Source organism: Ailuropoda melanoleuca, chromosome X (genome assembly GCF_002007445.2).
Source record: "Ailuropoda melanoleuca isolate Jingjing chromosome X, ASM200744v2, whole genome shotgun sequence".
NCBI classification, from domain to species: Eukaryota; Metazoa; Chordata; class Mammalia; order Carnivora; family Ursidae; genus Ailuropoda; species Ailuropoda melanoleuca.
In genome coordinates this window covers 112498832-112518051 of record NC_048238.1, presented here as the reverse complement: position 1 = coordinate 112518051, position 19220 = coordinate 112498832, and the positions used below count along the sequence as shown (strand labels likewise).

Genomic DNA, 19220 nt, shown 5'->3' with positions numbered 1-19220 from the left:
CAAGTCTACTGCCATTAACAATACAGATTAAACTTTTTTTTTTGCTTAAATCATGCAGATTCAGCTTCTGTTGTATGCAACTAAGAGCCCTGACTGATGCAAGCTGTTACTTTATGTCATGCTCATGTTAGGTGCTTAGCATTTATTATGTGATTTAATCTTCTTTAGAGAACTCCTTCCTTGTAGAGACCAAAGCAATGGGGAAGAGGCATTTCTCTCTAACAGTGGTAAGAACGGTAAGCAGGTTTCAGTGAGAAAAGTATTCTAGATGTTTGAAGCATGTATAAATACACAAGAGACTTAACATGGCAAGAAATAAAGTTGATATCTTTGGCATCGTCAAGGGGATAGTTCTGAGACCTTCATAAATTCTAATCCAATAAAACCACTATATCATAGAATTTTCCTCCATAAAATGCAGTAAAATACAATTGTTTATACAGTACACAATCCTATAGGATTGTCTTCAATGTCTTTCCCATGCCTATTAACATGGGTACCACTAGGATAACTAACCGTCCCAGTTTAAACTACAGTATCCCAGTTTTAGCCAAGTCTCACATCCCAGGGAATCTCTCAGTCTGAGGCAAACTGGGATGGTTGGTCACCTTTTATTATAATGTGGAATCACTCGCTTAGCTACAATTAATTGGCTTTGGATGGGCACCAGACTTAAACTTCAATGACAAATCCTTCTCCCAGATTTATGGATATGGGACCATAATGTCTATGGCAGCTGCGTTTCAGATTTTCTTCCAAGAGAAAACCTACCGTGAACAGTGAAGTCAGACAATAGCCTCCAGGTATAGCACTTTTGGGATATTTTTGTATTGTTTGATTCAAGGCCATTCCCATCCTAGGCATCTCCAGGCAATTTCTGAACACAAAAGGGACACTAGGGCCATTTATGCCCAATGTGGGATTCTTATAATTAGCAATTTTTGCTCTAGAGTTCCCAGTTGGGCTGGCTGTGACTTCCATAGAGTTGCACTGCAAGCGGAGGCACTTTCTACCCATTTCTCCTTAATTTCTTCTCCTTTAACAAGTGTCAGACCTGCATTGTAGTCTGAATTCTATCCCTGCCTACTCCTGCTCTTCCTCTGTATTTTCTTAATCATTACCCACAATAGACCTCTGGACTTGTAATTCCATCTTGCATCTGCTTTTCAGAGGACCCAATGTGGCATAGTGTCTCTCTCCAGTGGTTGAAGCTGTAAGATGAAAATTTAGGAGGGTGTCAATAACTGTACTTCCTATTGCATGGACTTGAGAAACAAAGGAAGCTTTTAAAGGAGATTAGGGGAGGAGAGAGAAAGAAAGGTGTAGGAAGAGAGAGAAAGAGGAGAGAGAGGGGGAGAAAGAACGAGAGCAAACACAAATGTACAGGGAGAATACAGATAAAAGAATGATAGAGCCATAATGGCATTTGAAGACTTGGTTTTGACCATTCTTGAGGCCTAACTGTACCTTGTCCTTTCCAAATTTTGATTGTTCCACTCCTTAAATTTTGTGAGACACACCATTATCTTTTCACAAACTTCTCTCTTTCACTTAAATTAGTTTCAGGTAGGTTTTTGTCCCTTTCAACTAATGAAATACCTCTTCGTTGCAAAAATTATTGCACGGGCTACTGAGTTTGTGCTGAGTCATATTTCTCATATTTCTGTTTAGTCATAAATGTTCATACCTTGTTCATATCCTCAGACACAAATTAATATACTTTTCAGTTTTTACCAAATTTTTGTCCATTAGTAGATGAGAAGAATTTTGCATGGCCTAGATGATTTTTGAGTTTTAGCATTTACTTATTTCTGTACAGAGGATATAGAATTGTTGTCATAGACCAAAGCCTCAGCCAAATTCAACATTGCACTATGCCCAGAATATTTATTTTCTGATTAAAAGTCACTTTTAGTTACATAATGAAGGTTACTTTTAATATGAATCTTTTTTTCTCGTAATTATTTTTAAACTTTTCAAAGATCACTAGTAGCTGGTTCTTTTAAGGACCACTTTGATAAATCAAAATTCAAAATCACAATACACAATTTGAATCACTTTCCAACAACTCTTAAGGTTAAGAACATGGAGAGCATGAAAGCTTCATTAAGATGCTGATAAAACTAAGATATCAACGTTGGCCAAAGATGAGAGCTCCTACACATCAGTCTTATATAATAGTTCATGCAAGAATGGTGCTGATTTGGTCTAGGGCACAGTTGTCAACTTACAGCCCACGGGCCAAATTCTACCTCTTACCTATTTTTGTAAGTAAAGCTTAATGGCATACATTCACACTCATACTTTAAGTGTTGTCTGTGGCTGCTTTTGCTCAATGAAGTAGGATCAGGTAGTGACAGACAGACTATATGTGTCCCACAAAGCCTAAAATATTTACTATCTGACCATTTACAGAAAAAAATTGCCAACCCTCGGCCTCAAGTGTCATCGGCACAGGTGGAGACAAATGGATGAGCAGATTATAGTTTTGGAAGCAGAGCAGGAACAAGCCTGGTGTATTCCAGGAACATGGGGAAGGCCGTTGGGGCTAAGACGTAAAAGGACCCAGCTACTACCATTTCTCGTTTTTGTTTTTTTGTTTTTGTTTTTAGCACATGTGTACCTTGATTTTTATTCAGACATTAATTCAGTCATTCAACAACAAGCACATACAAATTGTAATAAGGGAAATCAACAAGTAAACAATTGTAATACAGAATAGTAAGTGCTAACTAAAAATGCAATTGATGCCAAGTGGAGGAAATTAACTTTTGTTTCACCACCCATTCAATATTTGTCTGATAGTCCACGGTACCTGCCTCCAATTGTAACTAAACCACATCTTCTCTGGTTGGTCATACCTCCCTTCCTTCAGTCACTAAAATGCATCGTTATGAGATTAATAATCATAATCATAGCGGCCTATACTCGTGGAGGATTTACTGTGTGTCAGACATGGCTAGGTACTTGATACACAACATCTCATTTAATCATCACAAGCCTATAATATAGATACTATTACTATGTCCATTTGTGAAATCAGAAATCGAGGGTCAAAGAGGTAAAGTCCTTTGCCCAAAGTCTCATGTATGTCTCACAAAGTAGCACTTAGGACATTTATTTTCTTCATCTATTCTGGCTTGCTGCTGATGTCCAATGTTATGATCATTAGTGCTTGATGGTATCATCTACTAAAGGCACCACTATTACCGCCAATACCAACCAAAGTCTTCTGTCTAGAGCATTACAGTTTGACTCCAGGATATTGTTTCTTGAAGCTCTTAGTGTTGTTTCTCATAGATGCCACATATCTGGGAACAACGAACATATTTTGTGAAAGAGTTCTTTGTAGTGTTTACTTGTGCTTTCATTACAGTTCCTGTGTTCAGGTTTGGAGCCAGATTACCCAGGTTTGAATCTCAGCTCTGAAACTTAACTGCTCTGTGATCCTGGTAAAATTGTTTAACTTATCTGTGCCCCAGTTTCTTTACCCTTAAAGCAGGGACGATAATATTAACTACCTTAAGAGTCCGTTATAAAACACCTCAGCATTTGGCATATAAGGCAGGTTTAATAGATGTTAGTTACTATTACTAAGGCGACTGGCTTCTTTTTCCAACCCTTAATATTAAGGCTTTATCTATCAACCTCTTGCCTCTTTCTGGGTACTTTCTATCTGTTGATTTCACTTTACCTTTATTGATCTTATTCACTCTAATTGCTACTGTTGTGCTCCTTCCTGTTATAGGACCTTTGATCATGCCCTTTGATCATGTTTCTTCTGTCTGGAATGTTCTTTTTCCTGTTTGCCTGGCCAATCCCTATCAGTTCTTTAAGTTCCATAAGAGCATGGACTCTACCTGCTTTTTGTTTACCATTTTATACCCAAAGTTTAAAACAGCACCTGATGTACAGTAGGCACTCATTAATATTTGCATGAATACCAGCCTGAGTCTAGAACCTCACCTTATTCAGTTATTCCTCTGTGTATTAATTCACATCCTAGCTATAGCGTTTTTTTTTCTGTCTAATCACTGACTCTAGACAATTTTCAATAAATATTCACTAAATACATACTATAAGTTAGGTTCTGTGCTAGGGTCTTGGAAAATAAATTTGAAAAATGCAATTTCTTTTCTGGTCTCAAGAGACCACTTGTTCATTGAAGGACACAGGCATGCAAAGGGAGAAATTATAATCCAGAATGATAATTGTTATACTGGAGGCCTGTACTGGGTCCATTGGGTATATTGAACCCATGGAAAAGAACAGAAATTTATCTTGGAAAACAGAGAATGATTCACAGAGCAGGTAATATCCAAGTGAGTCAAAATAATGAGTAGCAGTTTTTGCAAAAGAACAAGTAGTGGCAGAGCATCTGACAGAAAGAATTCCAGGGCAAAAGTATGAAGGCATTTGCTTCTTTTGTTGATCCTGACTTCTGCAAACCGTTTCATCATCAGCATCTGACATTAGACTAATTGTTTTTCATTTCTAATAACTGCAATACTGCTGTTTCCCATTTTTCAATGTCTGCATATTATATTTGTTTGTTCTTGCTCTAGATTTTTCCCCCTCTGCTCTGGATCTCCATTGTATATGCTATTTCAATGCACTTTTTGGTCCTCAATAAGCAACCTCGATAAGGGGGAGACTCAGGAAGAGCACTGAAAAGGCAAACAAGGAGACCCGGGTGTTCCACGCAGCGTAGTTTTATGGGCCCAGCTATTTTCCTCTCTACGCCTGTGGCTCCAAACCCGTTAAACGAAAGCGATTGACTAGAGCACGCCACCGTGACCCTTCTGAATCCGAGGCTCTAGCATGCCCCCGCAGCGCCGGCCCGATCCAGGGCGCACAGGCGCCCACCGCACACGGCCGGGCCGGAAGAAGTGGGGCGGGGCCTCTCGGCTCCTGGGCCCTAACGGACTGGGGGAGGGGAGCGCGGGGCCGATAGTCTTTGGGAAAAAGCAAAGACGGGCGTAAGGCTGCCTCCCAAGACTCTCTTTGCTTACGGTTCCTCCCGTTTTGCTGAGTTGGGAGTCGCGACCTCCAGCACAGGTGAGTCCTGTCCCGTGGGTCGGGGAAGGGGTGTTTTTGGTGGGTGCGGTGGTTGGGTTTGCCCAGGCGCTCGCTTTAAGGCCTGGCGCGGGGGGCGAGGGGGATGGCTCCCATCCCGTCTGCTCCGCCCCAGGACGGTGGTACTTACCTTAACCCCTGTAGAGGAGAAGGCCACTCCTGCCTTGCCGCAGGGTTGTCGTCACAGTTTATGCCAGTTGCGCGATGAAGTGGGCTCGGAGATCAGCGCAGGGCCCGATGGGCCTAGCGCTCGGGAAGTGCTGGAGGAGCTGGAGCAAGCTCCCGTTGGGACTGACGCCCAGCGTTCATTGTTTCAAATTCGATCCGACTTCCCAGGCCTGGCTTTGTCACTGTCTTGGTATCTAGCTTTCAGAGAGTCCCTAACCTGTTCAAGTTACACTGCTTGGCGGTGGAGTGAAAGGTGGAACTCGGCTGTCTGCAAAACCTTGCAGCACTGACTTTCTTTCGTTATAATATCCACTAGTGTTCTCTGCCCAGATTTTACCCTTTGTGTGCCCCTCCTGAGCAAGAACCCTAGCAAAAGTCGGGAGTGACGAGGCAGGGCATTGGAAAAGTTAGTCGGGAAGTGCTCTCCATTACTAAACAACTCTGAAAAGCCTTTTAAATATTTTTAACTACTGACTGACCTGAAAGCTGGAAAAAAAATGTTCATTCAGTGCCGTGGTTGAATGTCAGCTCTGAGGAATGGTTTTGTGAATGCTTTACTGTTAAGGATTTTAATGAGATGATTGACCAAAACATTATGTGTTGAATGAACATAGTACACTGCCCAGCAAAAGTCTCATCATAAAAGACTTGGCCAATTTAACTGTTAACCAATCGCTGAAAGAAAAACGTCACAGTTTCTTCTTAGCTGGTATTGCCCTTTCAGGAATCACTATAGTAAAAATTACATACAGTTTATTTTCCATTAACTGTAAAGACAAAGAGTTATAAACACTATGGACCAACATTCTGTCATTCCAATTCCACCCCATTAAGAAATTGCTTACAAAGGTAATGGCAACCCTATATAATGCGAAACACTACAGTCTTCACAACCCTGAGAGGTGACTGTGTTTATTTATCATCACACTTAAAGAAGTTATACTCTCTCCGGTAACTAGTATGATGACAGGAATGTTGGCTGGGTTGGTTGAGTCTGGGGGGCATCCTTTGCATGGCCCATCTCATTCTTATTTCTGGGAAATCTGCAGTGGGACAGATCACTTCCTGGTTTTGGTATCTGTACCGGAAACCACAAGCAGTTCTGTATCTCTGCTTGTCAGCCCTGGGAGAAGCAAGAATTTATCCAAACTGACACTTGGTGTCTGTAGTGTTTCTGGCAGTTGTATTTTTTGCCTGCCAGGATGAGGGTGGGGGGAGGGGCTGGATTAATACACCTCTTTGGAACAAGAGTCTCTTTGCGGTTGAAGCCAAAGTGAACATAGATCCACAGGTCGGGTGCCATTGTGACCTCGTTCCTACAACACCAAACATCCCCTGTGCGCATATGGGCTGTACAATCTGCCATAGCCCTCATGTGAAGCATTTACAGGACAAGAGGTTCCAGGTCTGTGCCACACCTGCAGGCTCTAGGCAAGGAGTGCCTGATAGGAAGGTGGGTGTTCTTCTGGACATGGGACCTGGTGATTTTCCAAACGGTTGATAAAGTGAGAGGGAAATTGTGATAGACTTCTGCTGAGCCGACCTTGAGGGTGAGTTTAGGACTGGCTGTTTGGCAGGCACCGGGGAATGCTTTGCTTGGCTGTATTTCTACTCTATTCATTTATTCTTTCACTCCAAAGACAATCAATGAATGCTTACTCTGTGCCAGCGTGCTGATCCACTCACTGAGATTTGCAGCGAACGAAGGCTGTAAGTTTGGGGGAAGAACAGGAATTCCACTTTAAGCATGTTAAGTCGGAGGCATCCTCTCTCTTCCTGATTCCCGATATACAATCAATTCAAAAGCTTGCCACATCTGCTTCCTGAATAGTTTTAAACCTATCCACTTCTCTGTGCCCCCACTGCTACTCCAAAGTTTGAGCCAGCAACATTGTTCTTTTTTTTTTATAGATTTTATTTATTTCTTTGACAGAGAGAGAGAGACAGCCAGCGAGAGAGGGAACGCACGCAGGGGGAGTGGGAGAGGAAGAAGCAGGCTCACAGCAGAGGAGCCTGACGTGGGGCTCGATCCCAGAACGCCGGGATCACGCCCTGAGCCGAAGGCAGATGCTTAACCGCTGTGCCACCCAGGCGCCTCAGCAACATTGTTCTTTATTCATTTATTTAAAAGATTTTTATTTATCATTGGAGTGTAATTGATATACAATGTTCATTTCAAGTGCACGAACATACCGATTCGACAATTCTGTACTTTGCTCAATACTCACCAAGATAAGTGGAGTCACCATCTGCCAACACACCATGTTATCACAATATTATTGACTATATTCCTTATGCTGTACTTCTCATCTCCGTGGCTTACTTATTTAGTCATTTAAAAAACTTTTTTACTTTAAAAAATCCAAATCATTGCTTGACCCTCAGCCCTCATGGGAAAACCACCACTCCCGTCATCACCACAGCAAAAACAACAACATACAACAGCCCAGTGAGCTCTGGATGATCCTTAATAAGTTGTGAAAAAGATGAACTTTCTTTTCTGCTCTCTACTGCCCAGAGTATCTTTACAATTTCTTGTATTGAAACAACATGGATGGACCTAGAGGGTAGGGTGTTAAGTGAAATAAGGCAGACAGAGAAAAACAAGGACCATGTAATTTCACTTGTATGTGGAATCAAACGAGACAAAACAGACAAACACAAAAACAGACTACTAAATGCAGAACAAACTGGTGGTTGTCAGAGAGGAGGAGGTGGGGATGGGCAAAACAGGAAAAAAAATGTATTGAGGTATAATTCACATACTGTAAAATTGACCCATTTTAAGTGTAAACTAAAAGGATTTTTAGTAAATTTATTGAGTGTCACAAACATCACTGTAATCCAGCTTTTGACATTTTCATCACCTCAGTAACATCTCTGTTGCCCATTTGCTGTTAATCCTTGTTACTCCCCCTAGCTTTGGGCAATGTGATCCTTTTGTGTGCCCATGGATTTGCCTATTCTTGGACATTTCATATAAATGGAATCATACAGTGTGTGGTCTTTTGCAACTTGCTTCTTAGCATGATGATTTCAAGGTTCATTCATATTGTAGCATGAATCAGTACTTCATTACTTTTGATGGCTGGATAATGTGCTACTACTGTATGTGCATACAACGTTTTATTTATTCATTTATCAGGTTACATACATTTGGTTTATTCCTACCTTTTGGCAGTTGTGAAGAAGGCTGCTCTGGGTGTTCATGCACAAGTTTTTGGCTGGATGTGTTTTCAGTTCTCTCAAGTAGATACCTAGGAATGGAATTGCTGTTCCATCTACGTTGAAAATCTGTTGTTTAGTGTAGCCGCCTTTGTTAATGATCTTCTGGATACCTTGCTGCTTCACCTTGCACTTTGATGTTATGGAAATGGCTTCTTTCCTTAAACCTCATGAACCAAGCTCTGCTAGCTTCACACTTTTTTCTTCTGCAGCCTTCTCACCTCCCTTAGCCTTTACAGAACTGAAGAGAGTTCAGGCCTTGCTCTGGGTTAGGTTTTGGCTTAAGGGAATGTTGTGGCTGGTTTGATCATCTTTCAAGATGACTAAAACTTTCTCCATATCAGCAATAAGGCTGTCTTGCTTTCATATCATTTGTGTGTTCACTGGCTTGGTTGGCACTTGCAATATCCTTCAAGAACTTTTCCTTTGACTTCACAACTTGGTATCTGTTTGGCACAAGAGGCCTAACTTTCTGCCTATCTGAGCTTTCAACATGCCTTCCTCACTATGCTCAATCATTTCTAGCTCTTGATTTAAAGTGAGAGACGTGTAACTCTTCCTTTCGCTTGAGCACTTAGAAGCCGTGGTAGGGTTATTAATAGGCCTAATTTCAGTATTGTTGTACCTGAGGGAATAGGGAGGCCCAAGGTGAGAGAGATGGGGGAATGTTTGGTCAGTGCCCCAAAACAATTACAATAGTAACATCAAATATCGTTGATCACAGATCACTATAACAAATATAATATAAATGAAAAATTTGAACTATTGTGAGTGACACAGAGACATGAAGTGAACAAATGCTGTTGAAAAAATGGCAGCAACAGACTTGCTTGATGCAGGGTTTGCCACAAACCCTCAATTCTTTAAAAAAAATGCAGTATCTGTGAAGCGAAATAAAGAGAAGTGCAATAAAATGCGTATGCCTGAATTGGTGGTTTGCTAACATTTTGTTGAGGAATTTTGCATCTATATTCATTTGAGACATTGCACGGTAATGTGATTTAGCACGGTAGTGTAATTTCTTCCCTGAAGATGTATTTGTCTTGTTTGATGTAAGATACCAGCCTCATAGAATGAGTTGAGAAGAGTTTGTTAGATGTGTGTTTTACATGTTTCTGCTTATTATGTCTTTCTGACGAATTGACCCTTCTTCCATCATTATGAAATATCTTCTTTTTCTCAGCATAGCTTCTTCAACTCTTTTATGGTTGTTGTTTGCATTGTATACATCTTTTCCACCCTTTTATTCTTTCAACCTGTTTATTTCTTCGCATATAAACTGGGTATAATGTAGATGGCATATATTTGGATTCTGTTCTTCTATCCAGTCTCACAGTCTTTGTCTTTTGATTGGACTGTTTGATCTATTTACATTTATCATAATTAAAATTACTGTAATTAAGTTAACTTACTGTGATTGAACTTTTGATGTTTTTTACTATAATTTCTGGAGTTATTTTTTTCGTTAACTACCCTGGGAATTGCAATATGTATGTCAATGTAATATAATCTACTTTAGATTAATAATCATTTAATTCCAGTAACACAGGGAAGCTTTGCTCCTCCATCCTTTGTCCTATTAATGTAATATGAGTTACATCTTAATATATTGCAAGCCAACAATATAGTTTTTAAATTATTGTTTGATGTAGTTGCTCTTTAAAAGAAAAAAAAATGATGTATACTCTCTTTTATGTTTACTTGCATAAATACCTTTACTGGTGCTGTTTATTTCTTCATGTGGATTCATGTTACCAACTGGTGTCATTTCTTTTTAGACTAAGGACTTCCTTTAGTAGTTTTTATAAGATAGGTCTGCTAGCAATGAATTCTCTGTGTGTTGTGAATATAAAATACTTGGTTGACAGGGGTTGTTTTATCTTTCAGTATTTTGCATATGCCATTCTGCCGCCTTCTGGCCTTCCCTGTAATGTGTAGCCTCTGGTGCCTCTACTCAATTTTGTTGTTGTTGTTATTCTTATTTATTTATTTTTTTTTACTTTAAAGACTAGCTTCCTTGGGGTCGATTGGACAAATATATATTAACGGTCAGCCAAAAGTTATTCACATGTTGTGCTTAAACACCTTGTGCCAGTGAAGGTTTAAATCACTTTCTTAGAGAAAACATAAAGTTGGATATTTGTTCTTTAAGTTCACACTGACAATCTTTTTTTTAAAATTGATATATTTAGGCCATTTATATATAAAGTGACTCTTGATATTTTTAGATTAATATTTGCCATTTTTGTTAATATGTCCATATATTACATTTCTTCTTTGTTTCCTTTTGCCCTCTTTTTCTGCCTTCTCTTACTTTAATTGTGCATTTTATATGATTCCATTTTATCCTCTCTCTTAAAATTTCAATTATACTTTTTTAAAGTTTTCTTTAGTGCTTTCCCAGAGTTTGTGATATATGTATTTTTTACTAATCTGAGTCCACCTCCAAATAAGACTATTCTGCTTTACATGTGGTGCATAACCCTTATAACAGAATATTCCCAATTCTTTCCTCTAATCCCCTATGGTTTTTCTTCCAGGCATTAAATTTTTTATATGTTGTAATTACCCATCACATTGTTACTTTTATTACTTTAAACTATTATTTTTTAGAACAGTTAAGAATAAGAACACTTAAAATATTTTTTACCTTTATTTATTCCTTTTCTGATGCCCTTCTCCTCTGAATGGAGACCCAAATTTCCGATATATATCATTTTCCTTCTCCCTGAAAAACTTCATTTAATATTTATTGCAGGACATAACTGCTGGTGATGAATTCCCTCAATTTTTGTTTGTCTGAGAAAGTCTTTCATTCTCCTCTACTTTCTTTTTAATTTCTTTTTATTTTTTTATTAGTTTCAGAGGTAGAATTTAGTGATTCATTAGTTGTATATAACACCCAGTGCTCATTACATCAACTGCCCTCCTTAATGCCCATCACCCAATTATCCCTTCTCCCCACCCAATTCCCCTCCAGGAACCCTCTGTTTGTTTCCTAGAGTGCAGCATCTCTTATGGTTTGCCTCCCTCTCAATTTTCGTCTTATTTTATTTTTCTTTCCCTTCCCCTATGTTCATCTGGTTTGTTTCTTAAATTCCACATATAAGTGAAGTCATATGGTATATGTCTCTCTCTGACTGACTTATTTCACTTAGCCTAATACCTCTAGTTCCATCCACGTCATTGCAAATGGCAAAATTTCATTTTTGATGGCTGAGTAATATTCCAGTGTGTGTGTGTGTGTGTGTATGTGTTTGTGTGTGTATACACACCACATCTTCTTTATCCATTCATCTGGCAATGGACATCCAGGCTCTTTCCGTAGTTTGGCTATTGTGCACATTGCTGCTATAAACACTGGGGTACAGGTGCCCCTTCGGATCACTACATTTGTGTCTTTGGGGTAAATACCTAGTAGTGCAATTGCTGGGTCATAGGGTAGCTCTATTTTCAACTTTTTGAGGAACCTCCATACTGTTTTCCAGAGTGGCTGCACCGGCTTGCATTCCCGCCACCAGTGTAGGAGGGTTCCCTTTTCTCTGCATCCTCACCAACAACTGTTGTTTCCTGACTTGTTAATTTTAGCCATTCTAGTGTGAGGTGGTATCTCATTGTGGTTTTGATTTGTATTTCCCTCATACCTGGGGATGTTGAGCATTTTTTCATGTGTCTGTTGGCCACTTGGATGTCTTTGGAAAAATGTCTCTTCATGTCTTCTGCCCATTTCTTGACTGGATTTTTTTTTTGAGGGGTGTTGAGTTTGATAAGTTCTTTATACATTTTGAAGATTAGCCCTTTGTCTGATAAGACATTTGCAAATATCTTCTCCCATTCTACAGGTTGCCCTTCAGTTTTGTTGACTGTTTCCTTTGCTGTGCAAAAGCTTTTCATCTTAACAAAGTCCCAATAATTCCTTTTTGCTTTTGTTACTCTTGCTTTTGGAGATGTGTCTAGCAAGAAGTTGATGAAGCTGAGGTCAAAGAGGTTGCTGTCTGTGTTCTCTTCTAGGATTTTGATGAATTCCTGTCTCTCATTTAGGTCTTTCATCCTTTTTGAGTTTATATTTGTGTATGGTGTAAGAAAGTGGTCCAATTTCATTCTTCTGCATATGGCTGTCCAATTTTTCCAGCACCACTTGTTGAAGAGACTGTCTTTTTTCCATTGGATATTCTTTTCTGCTTCGTGAAAGATTAGTTGACCATAGAGTTGAAGGTCCATTTCTGGGGTCTCTATTCTGTTCCATTGATCTATGTGTCTGTTCTTGTGCCAGGACCGTACTGTCTTGATGATTACAGCTTTGTAAAACAGCTTGAAGTCTGGCATTGTGATGCCTCCAGCTTTGGTTTTCCTTTTCAACATTCCTTTGGCTATTCAGGGTCTTTTCTGGTTACATACAAATTTAAGGTTTGTTTGTTCCAGCTCTATGAAAAATGCTGATGGTATTTTGATAGGGATTGCATTGAATGTGTAGATTACTTTGGGTAGCATAGACATTTTAACAATATTTGTTCTTCCAGTCCATGAGCATAGAATGTTTTTCCATTTCTTTGTGTCTTCCTCAGTTTCTTTCAATTAGTGTTGTATAGTTTTTCAGAGTACAGATCCTTTACCTCTTTGGTTGTTTTTATTCCTAGGTATCTTATGGTTTTTGGTGCCATTGTAAATGGGATTGATTACTTGATTTCTCTTTCTGCTGCTTCATTGTTAGTGTATAGAAATGCAACTGACTTCTGTGCGTTGATTTTATGTCTTGTGATTTTGCTGAACTCTTGTATCAGTTCTAGCAATTTTTGGGTGGAGTCTTTTGGGTTTTCTACATAGAGTATCATGTCGTCTGCAAAGAGTGAAAGTTTGACTTCTTTGCTGATTTGGATGCCTTTTGTTTCTTTTTGTTGTATGATTGCTGAGGCTAGGACTTCCAGAACAACGGTGGTGAGAGTGGACGTCCCTGTCATGCTCCCTGACCATAGGGGTAAAGTTCTCAGCTATTCCCCGTTGAGGATGATATTTACTGTGGGTTTTTCATATATATGGCTTTTATGATATTGAGGTATGTTCCTTATACCCCTACACTGCAGAGAGGTTTTACTAAGAAAGGATGCTGTATTTTGTCAAATGCTTTTTCTACATCTGTTGAGAGGATCATATGGTTCTTGTCCTTTCTTTTATTAATGTGGTGTATCATACTGATTGATTTGTGGATGTTGGACCACCTTGCAGCCCAGACTTTTCTTGGTTTTTGAAGAAGGCCTGTATTGCTATATACTTCCCTCTTAGGACGGCCTTTGCCGCATCCCTAACATTTTGGACGGTTGTATTTTCATTTTCATTTGCTTCCATGTATTTTTTAAATTCTTCTTTAATTTCCTGGTTGACCCATTCATTCTTGTAGGAATCTCTTTAATCTCCATGTACTTGTGGTCCTACCAAATTTTTTCATGTGATTGACTTCCAGTTTTAAAGCACCGTGGTCTTAAAAGATGCATGGTATGATCTCAGTCTTTTTGTACCTGTTGAGACCTGATTTGTGACCCAGTATGTGATCTATTCTGGAGAATCTCCCATGTGCACTCAAGAAGAATGTGTATTCTGCTGCTTTAGGATGAAATGCTCTGAATATATCTGTTAAGTCCATCTGGTTCAGTGTGTCTTCCAAAGCCCTTGTTTCCTTCTTGATCTGTTTAGATGATCTGTCCATTGCTGTGAGTGGGGTGTTAAAGTCCCCTACTCTTATTGTATTTTTGTCAATGAATTTCTTTAGTTTTGTTATTAATTGGTTTATATAATTGGCTGTTCCCATGTTAGGGGCGTAAATACTTACATTTGTTAGATCTTATTGGATAGGCCATTTTATTAGATACAGTGTTCTTTTTCATCTCTTATTATAGTCTTTCATTTAAAATCTAGTTTGTCTGATATAAGAATGGCTACTCCAGCTCTCTTTTGATGTCCATTAGCGTGATAAATTTTTCTCAACCCCCTCACTTTCAATCTGGAGGTGTCTTTGGGTCTAAAATGAGTATCTTGTAAGCAGTGAATCGATGGTTTTTTTTTTTTTTAATCCATTCTAATACCCTATGTCTTTTGATTGGAGCATTTAGTCCATTTACATTCAGAGTAATTATTGAAAGGTATGAATTTAGTGCCATTGTATTACCTGTGAATTTGTTGTTTCTGAATATTGTCTCTGTTCCTTTCTGGTCTTTGTTACTTTGGGGCTCTCTTTCACTCAAAGTGTCCCTTTTAATATTTCTTGCAGGGCTGGTTTAGTGTTCACGAATCCTTTAGTTATTGTTTGTCTTGGAAACTCTTTTTCTTCTGTTCTGAGTGACAGGCTTGCTGGATAAAGTATTCTTGGGTGCATATTTTTCCCATTTAGCGTGTTGAATATATCATTGCCAGTCCTTTCTGGCTTGCCAGTTCTCTGTGGATAGGTCTGCTGCTGGCCTTATGTGTCTACCCTTGTAGGTTAGGGAACTCTCCCTATCTCCCAATCTGCCTTCAGTGTTTTCTCTTTATCTGTGTAATTTGCAAGTTTCATTATATTATGTCATGGTGTTAACCTATTTTTGTTGATTTTGAGAGGAATTCTCTTTGCCCCTTGAACTTGAATGCCTGTTTCCTTCCCCAGATTAGGGAAATTCTCAGCTATAATTTGTTCAACTAAACCTTTTGCCCCTTTTCCCCATTCTTCTTCTCCTGCAACTCCCATAATACAGGCATTCTTTATTTTTGTTAGTGTTTTTTTTACTTCTAACATTTTCTTTTGATACTTTTGTAGACTTTCCATCTCTGCTTTCATTTACCCATCTGTTCTTGAGTATTGCCTACTTTTTCCATTAGACCTCTTAACATATTAGTCATATCTGTTAATGCAAAACCCTTTGTCATATCTGAGTCTGGCTCTGATGCTTGTTTTGTATCTTCAGACCGTGTTTTTTTCTTGCCTTTTAATGTGCCTTATAAATTTTTTGTTGAAAGCCAGGCATGATATATTATGTAATGGTACTGACATTAAATAACCTGTTGTATGAGGTTTTATTTTAATCTGGTTAGGAGTTGGGCTGTGGTTAATGTTTGTGGTAGCTGTGGGTGTCAAAGTCTTCACATTTTACTAGTGTCCTTGATTTTTGTCTCTTTGTCCTTGGTATGCCCTAAGAATTACTTACCAGATAGAGTTTGCATCTTGCAGATCTTTCATTATAATCCGCTCTTATACGGAAGTCTGATGGCATGGTGGTATAGGGGATACATTCTATAATCTCATGATTAAATCTTAGTTTTATAGTGGGCCTGTGGCCCTGGGCTGTGTCCTTAACAGTTTTTGATAGCATCTCTCTCTTGGTAAGACAGAAAGGCTTGAGAAGGGCCCAAGTGAGAGAAATGCCCTTTCCCCGGATGGGCTAAGACTCTGATGAAGTCTTTTCCCTTGGAGAGCAGGTCTTTGTTATAGGGACAGTTCTGTTTGGAGAATACCCTGTTATAGACAATGCAATGTTTACTCTCCCCCTCCCCTGTCAGAACTATGTGGGAATTGTTTTTTTTTTTTTAAGATTTTATTTGTTTATTTGACAGAGAGAGACAGCCAGCGAGAGAGGGAACACAAGCAGGGGGAGTGGGAGAGGAAGAAGCAGGCTCATAGCGGAGGAGCCTGATGTGGGGCTCGATCCCAGAACGCCGGGATCACGCCCTGAGCCGAAGGCAGACGCCTAACAACTCCATCACCCAGGCGCCCCTATGTGGGAATTGTTTTGGGCCCTATACCGTAAGAACCTGGTGTGGGATTCATGGAGGTAAAATCCTATGAACGTGTGGTTTCCTCCTTAAGACTGTGATCCCAGAAGTTTCTCCCTGTAAAGGTAGTCCACACTCAGCCTCCAGCAATTCGTCAAGATTACCATTTAAGTAAATGGAGTTTCTGCTCCAGGTAAATAGACCTTGGCTTTGCCTCTCTGGATTTGCCAGTCTCTCCAGATTTTGGAGTGGCAGTTTGCCCTGCAGCCTCAGTAGTCTAAGTCCAAAAAGAGCCATTGCTTTTCAATTTGATCAGCTTATTCTTATTGTGAGGATGGGACTGATGACTTCCAAGCTCTTTCCATGACAGAGCTGAAACCAAAAGTCTGATGAGTTTTTAAAGCTATGCTCTTGTAGCTTATTTGGCTGATTCTCACTTTTAGGGCCGGTAAAACAATCTTTAGTGACCTTCTTTAACCTAACCAGAAATAAAAGCCTTGGGCTTGAGTGGCTTTTAAAAAAATTTTTGAGTATAGTTGGCACACCATGTTGCATTAGTTTCAGGTGTACCACAGAGTAATTCAGCATCTCTCTATGTTATGCTGTGCTCAGCACAAGTGTAGCTACCATCTGTCACCATACAACACCATTACAATACCGTTGACCATCTTCCCTGTGCTGTGCCTTTTATTCCCATGACATACTCATTCTATAACTGGGAGCCTGTATCTCTCACTCCCCTTGACCCATTTGGCCCATCCCCCCAGTCCCTGCCCCTCTGGCAACCAGCGGTTTGTGCTCTGTATTTGTAGGTCTGATTCTGATGCTTCTTTGTTTGTTTATTCCTTTGTTTTATTTTTTAGATTCTACATATAAATGAAATCATATGGTATTTGTCTTTCTCTAACTGACTTATTTCACTTAGCATAATACTCTATAGGTCCATCCATGTTGTCCAAATGGCAACATTTTAACCTTTTTGTAGCTGCATAGTATTTACACACCCTATCTTCCTTATCCATTTGTCTATCTGTGGTTACTTAGGTTGCTTCCATATCTTGACTATTATAAATAGTGCTTCAATAAACATAGGGGTGCATATATCTTTTCAAATTAGTGTTTTAGTTTTCTTTGGGTAAATACCCAATAGTGGAATTATTGGATCATATGGTTTCTATTTTTAATTCTTTGAGGAACATCCACACTGTTTTTCACAGCAGCTGTACCAACTTGCATTCCTACCAACAGTGCACAAGGGTGGTTCCTTTTTCTCCACATCCTCCCCAACACTTATTATTTCTTGTCTTTTGGATTTCAGCCATTCTGTTAAGTGTGAGGTGATATGTCATTGTAGTTTTGAGTTGTATTTCCCTGATGATTAGTGATACTGAACATCTTTTCATGTGTCTGTTGACCATCTGTATACCTTTGGAAAAATGTCCAGTCAGGTCTTCTGCCTTGGCTTGAGTTTTAGTGCTTTCAGAAGCCTGGGCTTGACTGTTAATGCTTGCAGAAGGCCTTGGGTCCTTACAAGTCCTAGAATTAGAATGAAGAACCTCAAAGATGTGCACATCTGTGAAAGTATAGTTTAGCAAAAAATCCACCAACAGAAGAGCTATGGACCAAATTTTCCTGTCTTGACCTAGGCTATGGGTGAGCCTTAATTAGGATGTGGGTTCAAATGCCTGTAAGAAAGACCAAAAGTGGAAGTGGAAGAATGGAAGAAATGCAGCCCAGAGTGTACTGTGGTGACCTTACCTAGGTCCTCGAGGAATCTTTGGTTCTGAAAGACTCTGTACAGAACGGTCACTGCAGCAGGCCAGTGTTGCACATCTTCCACCAAGGGCCTGCTCACCCATGAACACCAGATTCCTGAATACATATTGTATACGTATACAAACTATATATATGTATATATAATAGGTTTTATACATATATGTAAACATACATAAATTTTATATATACATAGAACAAACATAATATTATATATAATTACATGTATATAATATATAAAAAGGTTATATATAATAAATAAGGAAGTATGCATTTTATTAACATGTAATAAATATTTATTATAATGAATATTGATACATATTTTAATGTAGTCTTAGAGTTCTTCCAGAGAAAGAAGTCCAGAAGAAATCTGCTCAGAGAAATCTGCAAAAATTGTGATGTTAGAAAATTGCTTGTTATAAATGAGATGGCTAAACAACAGGAAGATGCATAAATTCGAGCTATAGTGAATATGTAAGACTCAGGAAATATTATTCCCATGATGCCTAACTAAGGCATTTAATAGAAATAAAAAAGCTTCAGAGACATTTGGCATATATTTGGTGATGAACTGTAACTATGTTTACCTGTAAAGGTAAGAATAACTGATGGTGATGAAATGACAGAATAGAGGCAAATATTTTATACTCTGAAATATAGATATTACACAAGCAACAAAAATGGGTGTAGAAGGAAGATAGCTTCATAGATATTAACTAGGAGTAAGAAAATATAGGTTTAGGGTGCCTAGGTGGCTCAGTCAGTTAAGTGGCTGCATTCCACTCAGATCAAATCCCGTATTGGGCTCCCTGCTCAGTGGGGAGTCTGCTTCTCCCTCTGCCCCTCCCCCCTACTTGTGTGCACGCGCGTGCTCTATCTCTCTCTCAAATAAATAAATGAAATCCTAAAAAAAAAGAAAATATAGGTTTAAATTAGAGGCTGGGTCAGAAGGAGGGAGAGGCAAAAAGAGGATACTAGCAAATTTCATTATGGCTCATGAAGGACATCAGTAGAATGTATCTTTAAAAGGAGGATAAAAGTATATCTGATACAATCCCAGCTTAGAACCTTTGCACTGGCCTACTTTACACCAGGTATCTTCATGACTAACTCCCTCTTTGTTCAAAAGTCATCTTTCTCAATGAGGTTTACCCTTACCACCATATTTAAAACTCCTACTACCGCCAGCATACCACTTTTTCCAGCTGGATTTTTTTATAGCTCCCATCATCTTATTCTGT

At 39.2% G+C, this 19220-nt stretch overlaps 2 protein-coding genes across 7 annotated transcripts in view; one reads left to right on the top strand and one right to left on the bottom strand.

Moving 5' to 3' along the window:
* SPRY3 (sprouty RTK signaling antagonist 3) overlaps positions 1 to 5527 on the bottom strand; it is a 151841-nt gene extending 146314 nt beyond the window's left edge. For both annotated transcript variants that reach the window (XM_034648927.1, XM_034648928.1), the window contains exon 1: positions 5207 to 5527. The gene's annotated coding sequence lies outside the window, so the exon portion shown is untranslated. The remainder of the gene's footprint in view (positions 1 to 5206) is intronic.
* The window catches only part of TMLHE (trimethyllysine hydroxylase, epsilon), a 114049-nt gene continuing 99736 nt past the window's right edge, over positions 4908 to 19220 (top strand). For 4 of the 5 annotated variants that reach the window (XM_034648923.1, XM_011216974.3, XM_002930211.4 and 1 more), the window contains exon 1: positions 4908 to 5058. The gene's annotated coding sequence lies outside the window, so the exon portion shown is untranslated. The remainder of the gene's footprint in view (positions 5059 to 19220) is intronic. The other variant, XM_034648924.1, reaches the window with a different exon arrangement.